This window comes from Octopus bimaculoides, chromosome 13 (genome assembly GCF_001194135.2).
Source record: "Octopus bimaculoides isolate UCB-OBI-ISO-001 chromosome 13, ASM119413v2, whole genome shotgun sequence".
Lineage (NCBI taxonomy): Eukaryota > Metazoa > Mollusca > Cephalopoda > Octopoda > Octopodidae > Octopus > Octopus bimaculoides.
This window is the reverse complement of record NC_068993.1, coordinates 25637338-25649307: the sequence shown is the minus strand read 5'-3', so window position 1 is coordinate 25649307 and position 11970 is coordinate 25637338. Positions and strand designations below refer to the sequence as shown.

The following is an 11970-nucleotide window of genomic DNA, read 5'->3' as shown; positions in this document are numbered from 1 at the left end:
ACACACACACACACACACACACACACATACACAAACACACACACACACATATATACGATGGGCTTCTTTCAGTTTCTGTCTACCAAATTCACTCACAAGGCTTTGGTCAGCCCGAGGCTATAGTAGAAGACACTTACCCAAGGTGCCACACAGTGGAACTGAACCTAGAACCACGTGGTTATTAAGTAAGCTACTAACCACACAGCCATGCCTGTGCCTTGGATAATAAATATTGTGGGTCTTACATTGTTTCATTTGGCAATCTTTTAAAGCAATGATTGTTAATCTTTTGTAGCTGAATTCCACCCCAACCTTCATAAATGCCCCTTTTGCATGTTCTTGCATGTGCACGAGCACGCAAGCACACACGCTCGTGCACAAACACTCACTCACTCACTAAAATGCAGATTATTTTAATTAAACAAAAGCTAATTTTGTGCAGTGGTTTGTTATTCCTGCAAGTACCTTTTATTTTGATTTTCAGATACTTGCCTAGATTAGGACACCTCTAGTTAAATTTTAAACAAAACTGCTTAATGAAATTTCTATAGACTTTAGCTTCTCATCAGTAATGTTTCCAGCTCACTGATAATACAATGTCTGACTCATATTCTAATTATGACAAGGATGCGTTGTAAAAATGTGAACTACTCAGAACCCCACTTAACACCCGCTTAATAATTTACCCCCTGCCCTGTAAGTTCACAAGGCTCCAAAGAGGTACTGTCAAACCAGGTTAACAATTACTTTTCTAAGGTGTGTGTGTGTGTGTGTGTGTGTGTGTGGTAAATATTTTGTCCCCATCCATCTCCTTGTCACTGGTCAATGGAAACATTGACCAGTATTGTCAGTCAATAAGATAGTGTTCAGTTAAACAGTTCTCCTCGTTGCTTATAGATATTAATTGTACCTCCACATGGTACTTGTCTATAACATGATGGATTGAGGCAGTGAATGCTAGTAGAACATTATTATCACTATACAAACCACGGATAAGTCAATGGAAAGTCAACAAGGGAACTTCTATGCTGACATTTGACTTGCTAGAAACGGCAGTCAAATACCTTTCAATTCAGATTCTATTGCTTTGACAAAAAAAAACAAAAAAAACATTGGACTGTGTAGTCCTAGATATATTTATTGCATTTGAAAAAAAAACCCATACAGATAGAAATTAGATCGTTGGGCTGCTTGATCAGGGCTGACCTCTTGTTAAAGATGAATAACCATTGATTCTTTGATGGCCACCCTAACAGATTGCTGTAACTGTGAAACTGTTATGTTTATTCATGTGTATAAGATAGTGCTTCTGTGTTCATGTGTTAATAAGTCTGCTGGTTTGTGTATGTGTATGTGTGTGAGAGAGAGAGAGAGGAGGGAGAGGGAGAATGTGTGGTGGACACGTGTATTTTTTTTTTTAAAGCAATGGTCTGTGATATAAAATATCAATTTATGTGAATAATTCAGATAAAAATTTTAAAAGCAAAATTTCAACTCTAATAGTAACTGTTGGATTTATTGAGAAGTGTTTTGTCCACAGCAGCTTCTTCTCCTCCTCCTCCTCCACCTGTGCCCATACACAGGCATGTGTGTGCATGATTATATGTCTGCTTGTGTTTTTGTGCAATCATCTATATCACTTTCACTGTGTATAGCTACCATTAGATCTATAAAACTAGGTACTTCTTCACTTCTCCTTTCTTTCTCTGATTCATTTATTTTCACTAACTTTCTCTCTCATTCCCTCCATCTCATTCATATATATTCTTGCTTATGTATACCAATTTATACTTACAATCCTTCACACAATGACATGTCTATTGTGCATACATACAGACAGACATACATGTATACTCAATGACACCCATATATTAACTTTCTCTCTCTGTCTCATACTCACACATATACTTCAATAATTCCTTGTATACTAACAATAAATCTCATTTAGTCTCACACACATGTACACACACACACACACACACACACACACACACACACACACTCACTCACTCACACACACATACACACACAAACACAGACACACACACACACACACACACACACACACACACAGACTTTAAAATTACAACAATCTCCATTAGATAACTCCATACCAATTTCAGATCAATACCCACAAGCTGATATTATTGATAAAACTCGTCTCTAATATTGGAAGTAACAAAACCTAAAAATTTCCACCATTTCCAATCATTCTTTTATATATTTTCCATCAATTGTTCAGTTTGAAATCCAGCCTCATTCGGCATCTTTTCCTGACATTTCTTTACATCTTTTGTTTTGTCAGACTTTCACTCTACATTCTCTTGTTTGCTTCAATCAATCTTCACTTGTATTTTGCCACATCTCATACTTTTGTTGCTGTTATTTTGTCTGCTTATCGCTTGTCTACATCACACACCCTGATACACACATGATCACATCTTACAGGATTGTATTGTACTGTTCATTTAACTTCATCATAAACCTACTGTTATATAAGGTTACAGTTGTTCTTTTGGTTACTAGAAACAGGTAGGTTGTTGGGCACCACTGAAGACTTTCTCATCATCTAAAGAGTCAAGGGAAAATGCTTCACTAATGGCTTTGTGATACCTTTTCCTTGGCAACTTAACATAACACTCAGTTCTTGCAGAAAGTCTTCAAATCTTGCTGCTTACTGCAGTAACTTGTCTCTTGTAATGGTTTCTATCTATAGCTTTGTAGCCTGAGTCACTGAAAGTGATTTTGACAAAGGCCTCATAAGACAGAAACCACCAAGACTTTAGCTGTTCAATAACACTCTAATGACTCACATTTCTTGATTAATCATTGCCACTCACATACATACAGTGACACATAATTTATAATGGTTTTCAATTCCATCTGCTGATATGTCATGTCCCATAGATTACATAGGCAAGTTAGTGTTACCATACATAATGTAGTGAAGATGTGTGGTCAAGTGATTAGGTGTTTTGCTTATGATTTTAAAATTGTGAGTTTAATCCCTGGACTGGGCAGTACACTGTGTCCTTGAGCAAGGTACTTAAATCTCATCCACTCAGCCATAATGAGTGCCACCCAGGTGTTGGTGCAGTTCTCTCTCTCTCTCTCTCTCTCTCTCTCTCTCTCTCTCTCTCTCTCTCTCCCCAGCTGTCACATCCTTGATATGTTGTTGGATCAAGGGTGAGGTGGTTGAGAAAGTGTCTATGTCTGCTCTTGACTACGTTGGCACCTAACACAATTAGTAAAAAGTATGGGATACATTACTAAGCTATATTCACTTGTGAGTGATGGCTGACTGTAATAAGCATTAAATAGCTAATGAGAAATAATTATGTGTGTGTGTGTGTGTGGTGGGGAGATAATACTAGTCAATGACTAATATGCTAATTGTTCCAGCTTCAAACAATGATGTCTATTGACATTCTCTACCAACAAAACGATTCTGTGTGCTTTCAAAGACAAGTAGAATGAAAAATCTCTTGTTGAAAAAATAGGTAAAGTTTAATATCTGGCTGCAAAATAATTCATCCATAATATGTATTCACCTAAGGCATGTTAGCAGTAGGGTAACAGAATGCAGTTATTATAAAAAAAATAAAGTGTTGTTTGCTCCATATTTCCAATGGACCAATCAGTAATTCTCTGCATGTCTTATAATAAGAGAGCCTCAATAGTGTTTGTTTTCTCACCAATGTTTATAGTCTTCATCAATGTTTACTGGTAAAGACAAAGACACACACACACACACAAGAATTCTTTAAAATAGTTTCTGTCTATCAAATTCTACTGTTAAGATCTTGGTTAAGCCAAAGTCATGACCTAAGTTCTAGGTATGACTTTAAATTGCATCAGGTAGTGGAGTCCTGGTTTAGAAGCTCCAGAGTTTTGAGGTGTATGGAACCACTTCTGAGCCCCTATTGTTCCCAGGTCTGCTCTTATTTGGAGTAGTAGTATTTATCAGGAGTCCCAGCTATGGGTTAAATAGGATGCCCCACAAGCAAAGGTATATTGAAACCATGAGGTGCAACATGGTGGATATGAACTATTTAGCTCATTAACTTATTAAGTCAATGGTGAATATCACTAGATGCTGAGCAGATGAACAGAAAATGGACTCTAAATGGTCAAGATCAATCAGTTCACTGCTACCACCTGTAGTTACAGCATTTCTGTTGCTAAGGGTGGGCACTGGACAGCACTTTCCCACTCAATGGTGCACACCTGGATTTACTGTGACACACTTATTTCAAAAATCCACTTTAGCATGATTACAAATTAATGCCCACCCAGAATATTCTGAGGCACCTCCAGGCACCAAAGTCTGGCAATGGACCTGAGTTATGGCATGCACAGATGAGATGTTTCAGCTATAGAAAGACCAATGTGACTAAAACCCATATCATATCACTTCATTGTGACATCTGGCATGCAAGGGTTGCATTGGTCTGGGAAAGTTGCCCAACCCCAATGAGATGATGATGATGATGATGATGATATGGCAGAAGATATCTGCACAAGATACAATGCAGTGGGATCAAATTCAAACTGTATGGTTGTGAAGTGTACATTTTAAACTTATAGTCAAGTCTGTACCATTTGGTTGGCATTTCTTTATTATAAGATAGGCTAATCTAATATTGATTTCAAATAAGACAAAGATATTTTTTTGAACACAGAATTGCCATTTGAACAGCAGAAATACTAGATAAATTACCCTAACAAGGCGTAAAAAATTGGTGTTACTTGTAAGGACTGTTTGTCAACAAATTTTTCTGCCTTGTAAGGGTAATTTACCAAGTATCTCTGCTGTTCTATCAGCAATTCTGCATTTGAAAACATATCTTCTTGTTTGTATCATACAATACACATTTCGATGCTTCTAATAAAAACAAATGTTAGTTTGTTTATATTTACACACACATTGATTACAAAGTTTGGCTCAAGGCCAACAATTTTGGGGGAGGGGCTAAGCTGATTACGTCAATGCTAATGTTCAACTGGTACTAATTTTATTGACCCTGAAAGGATGAAAGACAAAGTCAGCCATGATGGAATTTGAATGCAGAACGTGAAGACGGACAAAATGCTGCTAAGTATTTCACCCAGCATGCTAACAGTTCTGCCAGCTCACCACCTTAGATTAATCTAATATTTAGAACAAGTCCCTCTTTTAAAGAGAGCAGGGAGTTCATTGTGCCAGCTGTGGTTGTTATTTTGAGCAGATTATGCAATTTCAAAGAAATACATAAAAGAAGTTACCTCACTGGTAATAATAATGTTGGATTTAGATGTAATGATGGGGGTGATGGCATGCATTATGATGGCAGAGATGATTGCAAAAATGGTGATAATAACATTATGGCTAGTCTTGGTGTTACTTGTAAGGACTGTGAACATGTTGATGATGCTGATGGTAGTGATGGTAGTGGTGATGATGCTGGCGGAATTGATGGTGATATTTTGACTGATCAGTAGTCCAGACATGTCCATTTGTCATCATTGATTTATAATGCAATATTTTTGGCAATCAAATAAAATATTTATTTATATCTATCTGTATATATATATATATATATATATATATATATATATATATATATATATATATATATACATATATATATATATATATAAACACATAAGCATACATAAGTACACACATACATACATAACCCATACCAGCAGAGAACATGGACATTAAATGATGATGGCGATAATGATAATGATGATATTTACAAAGAAAAGATTGACAATGATTGCACAGTCTCACTACCCAACAACTAGAGAAACTTCAAAGTCACTGTCAACATTTTCCTGGAAAAAATAAATGTGATACTCCACTTAAGCCATTGAGTGACTCTTCAATTAATGTTTGATTCTTTTTATGTCCATTCTAAGGGAAAAAGTTACCTTGTTTGGAGAGTGAGGGTTGGCAAGAAGAAGAACAACAACTGCTTGTAGAAAATCTGTCGCAATGATTCTTGTCTGACTCATGAATAAATAGAAAAGTGAATGTTAAAATGATTATACACATCTATGTATTTATATGAATACACATATGAAGGGGTGCCAAAATGTTCCCTGCTTTGGGTAAAAGAAAATACAGGAGGATCAGTTAACTATAAATTTATGCAAAATACACTCCTCACAGATTCACATACTTATTTCAGTGGTTCTTCAGTTTTTCAAAGCCCTGTCAAAGAACTCATCAGGTTAGGCTTCTAACCAGACCATTCATGATATCCTTAAAGCCAGCAACTTTTCAGCACCCCATCATTGTGTGTGTGTATGTAAAATAAACACATGTACTATTTGAGTAAGTGTGTGTGTATGTTTATTATTATATTATATCAATTTATATTGCATTATATTCTATCATATTACATACACATATGTGCATGTGCATACATGTATTTGTATAAATTGTATGTGTTCTGTGTGTGTGTGTGTGTGTGTGTGTGTGCGTGTGTGTGCGTGTGCGTGTCTGTGTATAAATGTAAGCATGTAGCAATATTTGACACAAAAGGCTATTCAGTTTGAAAGACAAGAAAATATAATAAAAATCCATTTGGAGGTAAAAGCGCATACATCATTAAATTATTGAATTAAACATTGGAAATAAATTTGGAAATAAAATTATATAGGGGAGATAATTAGGTGAGAAAGGAAGGAAGATTGAACTAGAACCACATACATGTATATATACGTGCATACATATATATCTGTATGCTTATATATATATATATATATGTATGTATGTATGTATATATGTGTGTGTATGTATTATGCACATGTACATGCATGTATATATATGTATATATGTATACACATGCACATACACACATGCACATACACACATGCATATGTGTATATTTATATGTGCATGTGCGTTTATTTCCATATTATTTCTGTGTGTCGTCACATTGACACTCTTTCGGTGATGGTGATTTTGGCTGTTTGGTTGGTTTTGATGTGTGAAGTCCAGTGGAATACTCTGTTTAAGAAATAGGCAAAAGGTGGCCACAGTAATGGCACCAGGCCATGAAATGATATCTCACTGTGTGTCATCCAACCCATGCTGGCACATAGAAGAAGTAGACATAAAAGCAATGATGATGGTGATGATAATCATGATGATGATGGCAAGGGTGTATTAGATGACCACAGACGATTGTAATGTAAATAAAGATGAATCTTTTAATATAAGAAATCTTAACAGTTAATTGTGGTAGATAAGGAACAGCAGCAGTAAAATGTAAAACAAACAGAATTCCAAAAGTTAAATAAAAATTAGGATCACAGGTAAAATTGCTTCTTTGAAGGAAAAAAAAATGCTGGAGACAATATTTTTTATCTTTTATTTGTATCAGTTATTAGACAGTGGCCATACTGGGGCATCCGCTTGAGGATGAATTGAACCTAGTACTTATTCATTTTTTTTTAAGCCTGGTACATATTCTATCAGTCTTTTTTGCTAAACTGCTAAGTTACAGGGATATAAGCACACCAACAGCAGTTGTCAAGTGGCAGTAGTGGGGACAAACACAGACACAAAGACACACATACATACATGTATATATATATATCATCATCATCATTGTTTAATGTCCGCTTTCCATGCTAGCATGGGTTGGACGATTTGACTGAGGACTGGTGAACCAGATGGCTACACCAAGCTCCAATCTGATTTGGCAGAGTTTCTACAGCTGGATGCCCTTCCTAACGCCAACCACTCCGAGAGTGTAGTGGGTGCATTTACATGCCACCAGTACGAAGGCAAGTCGGGCAGTACTGGCAACGGCCACGCTCAAGATGGTGTATTTTGCGTGCCACCTGCACAGGAGCCAGTCCAGCGGCACTGGCAACGACCTCGCTTGAATGTCTTTTCACATGCCAGGAAGGCGATGTTGGTAATGATCGTGCTCAAATGGTGTTATTTACATGCCACTGGCATGGAAGCCAGACAACTGCTCTGGTAACGATCACGCTTGGACGGTGCTCTTAGCGCTCCACTAGTACAGGTGCCATCGTGATTTCGCTTTCACAATGAAAGATACAAATGGAAAACAAGATAAATAACACAAAGAACGATCCTTCATCAGTTTTTGGTTGTTTTTTACTCTCGTATTTTGACCATTTAGCAACAATATACGCTTTAGAGATAGGATGAGTAAGAAAAAACAGGAAGGAGGGAAAAGGAGGTAGAAGTATAAGAAAGAAAAGAACGAAAGAGTAATAGGATAGAATAATAGGAGAAGAAGAGATAAAAGAATAAGAGAGAGAAAGAGAGAAAAAACAAAAGAGTAAAAAGATAGTAGAATGCGCATCAGAATTATTAAGATAAAACTTACTTAGAAGAGGATGCGTGGCATTCAATCATATAATAATATAAATATATATATGCATATACTTTATTTAAAAACAGCAGAATTATAAGAAAAGCTGTTACTCAGAGTTTCACGTTCCAGTTTGTCAGAACATGAAACTCTGAGTAACAGCTTTTGTTATATTTCTGCTGCTTTTAAATAAAGCATATTACTCTATCTCTGGTATTTGAGTACTCTTTTTTCCACCTTGTTTCACATTTTTGTGCTTACTCTGGTATATATGCATATATATATACGTATATGTACATACTTACATCTATTTTGCGGAGGGTCAAAATTGGTAACACAAACAGGACAGTGAAAACTAATAGGAAGGGCTGCTAAGTCTAAATGAGATTGTGGTAGCGAATATGTAAATCAAGCTTGAACAGGAGACAAATTTTATTTCATTTGCTTTGCAGGGGCAACTGTTTTATCGAAAGCATATATTGTTGTTAAATGGTCGAAATACAAGAGTAGAAAAACAGCCAACAACTGACGAAGGGTTGTTCTTTGTGTTGTTTGTCTTGTTTTCCATTTGTGTCTTTTGTTGTTTGAAAAAATAGTTCATATTCCATGTATGCGTATTTCGTATTTTCTGTTGTACGCGTTTCGCGACGTTCTGTGGCCACATATGCATATATATATATATATACATATAAATGTAAGTATGTACAAATACGTATATATATATATATATATATATGCATATATATATTTTATATTATTGTATATATATATATTATCTATATTTTTATTATTATTATTATTATTATATATGATGGGCCTGTTTCTATCAAATCCATTCAGAAGATTTTGTTTGGTCCAAGGCTGTGGTAAAAGACACTTGACCAATGTGCTATGCAGTGTGTCTGAATCCTGAGCCATGTCATTGGGAAGCAAACTTCTTACCGCACAGCCACACCTGTGCCTATATGTTGAGAATCTGTTTGAATCATTGTGAGAAAGTTTATTTTTTCATTAGCATGTGTGTGTTGGAGTGATGGTGTCTTGGACATAAATTATGAAAATAATGAGAAAAAATGGAGTATGAATGGTTGAGAGACGCCGACACATGGATTCAGCCAGGTAGTGTGATTTTTCTTATAGATAGACAAAACTTCCTATCAATTATACCTATTCAATTGAAGGAAGTGGCTCTAGGATCTGATCTGAATATTTCTGTGCAAACAAGTTAATATAAGATGTGAGTTATGAACAACGACTAATGAAATGTCAAAGAGAAAAATAATCATTCAGTGAGAAACTGAGAACAAGATCATGCTTTTGAGTCACTCCTGACAGCAAAACTTTTAGTCAAATTGATGACGTCATAACAACCAAGTGAGCAGGACAGCATAAAGCATCTGTCCAGCAATGTTAATAAAGATACCATGTCACTGCATATGCACAGATACATACATAAACACACACACACACAGGCACAGGAGTGGCTGTGTGGTAAGTAGGTTCCGGGTTCATTTCAACTGCGTGGCACCTTGGGCAAGTGTCTTCTACTATAGCCTCAGGCCAACCAAAGCCTTGTAAGTGGATTTGGTTGATGGAAACTGAAAGAATCCCATCGTATATATGTATATATATATATGTATGTGTGTGTATATGTTTCTGTGTCTATGTTTGTCCCCCCAACATTGCTTGACAACCGGTGGTAGTGTGTTTACTTCCCCATAACTTAGCAGTTCGGCAAAAGAGGCCAATAGAATAAGTACTAGGTTTACAAAGAATACATACATACATATGTATGTATGTATGTATGTATGTATGTATGTATGTATCACATCCTTCTTGTCATCCTTGCAGTAAGGATGGAGAAAGTGAAATGGAAAAGTAAAGTCTCCTGGGCCCAGTAGACACTCAAAAGAGCAAAGCCAAAGCCACAACTGAGTGGCCTGCTAATGAGGAGATACTGTAGGCAGACCCCTCCAATGTAGACAGCCAAAGAGATGAGAGGATGAGATGGTTGCAAAAGGAAGAAAACAAAAGCCTCCAGAAATAATGAAAAGAGAAAAACAAAAGGAAGAAAAATCAAAATACTTTGGAGCAAAACAGAAAGCCTCCCCTTACTTAGCAGTCTATTAGCTCTTTTGTCTTAATGATGGTCACCACACTGTAATTTCTTTGTTTAATGGTAATTTTTCACAGGAATTTTTAATGGCTGGATAACTGAAAAGATGTTGGTGTGGGCTCCCACCCCGGCATCCGAAACTCGGAGTTTTATCATGGCTACTGAATAAGTGTCACATATTTTTACAGATAAATTCCTCTATTTACATAATATCAAGGTCTCTTTCTTTCTTTTGCTGTCCTATATATATATATATATATATCACTTTGGCATTGCCATACTTATAACCTGGTGTAGAACTCAACATACACATGCCATTAATGAAGAGTTATTCGAGTACAGAGTGAAAAAGAAATCACAAAGGAATAAACAATTGCCTTATGAACTTCATTAACTTACAGGAACTTTGTGTTTGAACCTCTGATGAAACTATAAGTTATTCCTCAGGCATTCAACTATGATTCCATCCCATCTTATTGTGGACACAGCAGTAAGTTAACGAAGTCCATAAGATAATCATTCATTCATTTGTCATCTCTTTTCTTATATATATTTTATCTATCTATCTATCTTTCTATCAATCAATCTGTCTATCTTTCTATCTATCTATCTATCTATCTATCTACCTGTCTGTCTGTCTGTCTGTATATATATATATATAGACAGACAGACAGCTAGATAGATAGATAAATAGATAGGTAGGTAGTTAGATAGATAGATAGATAGATAGATAGATAGATAGATAGATAGATAGATAGATAGATAGATAGATAGATAGATAGATAGCTTATAATGTGTGGTAAAAGACCCTGTGAGACCTCTGGCTGCAGGCTGCTGTCCACTCTCCAAGAATCTACAATATATATATTATATATTATATATATATTGTTGTTGTTTTACTTCTCAGAATGTTCAGACTTGTTTGTTCTGGTAGATTCTTGGAGAGTGGACAGCAGCCTACAGCCAGATGTCTCACAGGGTCTCTTACCACACATTATAAGCTATCTATCTATCTATCTATCTATCTATCTATCTATCTATCTATCTATCTATCTATCTATCTATCTATCTAACTACCTACCTACCTATCTATTTATCTATCTATCTATCTAGCTGTCTGTCTATATATATGTGTGCATGTATGTATATATATATATATATATATTATTTTACTTCTCAGAATCTTCAGTCTTGTTTGTTCTGGTAGATTCTTGGAGAATGGACAGCATCCTGCAGCCAGAGATCTCACAGGGTCTCTTACCACACTATAAGCACTAAACAGCAACAACAACTGACCACAATAGCCATAGCTGCTTATAGTGTTGCTTGCAAGGTTGTATCATCAAAATGCTCCCAGACTAGTTATGTTTAATAAAAAATAACATATTTATCTATAGTAGAAAGGAAAAGGATATATATATATACATATATATATGTATATATGTATATAAGGCCTTTTGCCTATAGTAGAAAGGAAAAGGGGATATATATATATATATATATATATATATA

General features: G+C 35.7%; 1 protein-coding gene across 1 annotated transcript in view; it reads left to right on the top strand.

Annotated features, from left to right (window-relative positions):
* LOC106871923 (fibrillin-1) overlaps positions 1–11970 on the top strand; it is a 694404-nt gene that overhangs the window by 503583 nt on the left and 178851 nt on the right. The gene's annotated exons all lie outside the window — the stretch shown is intronic.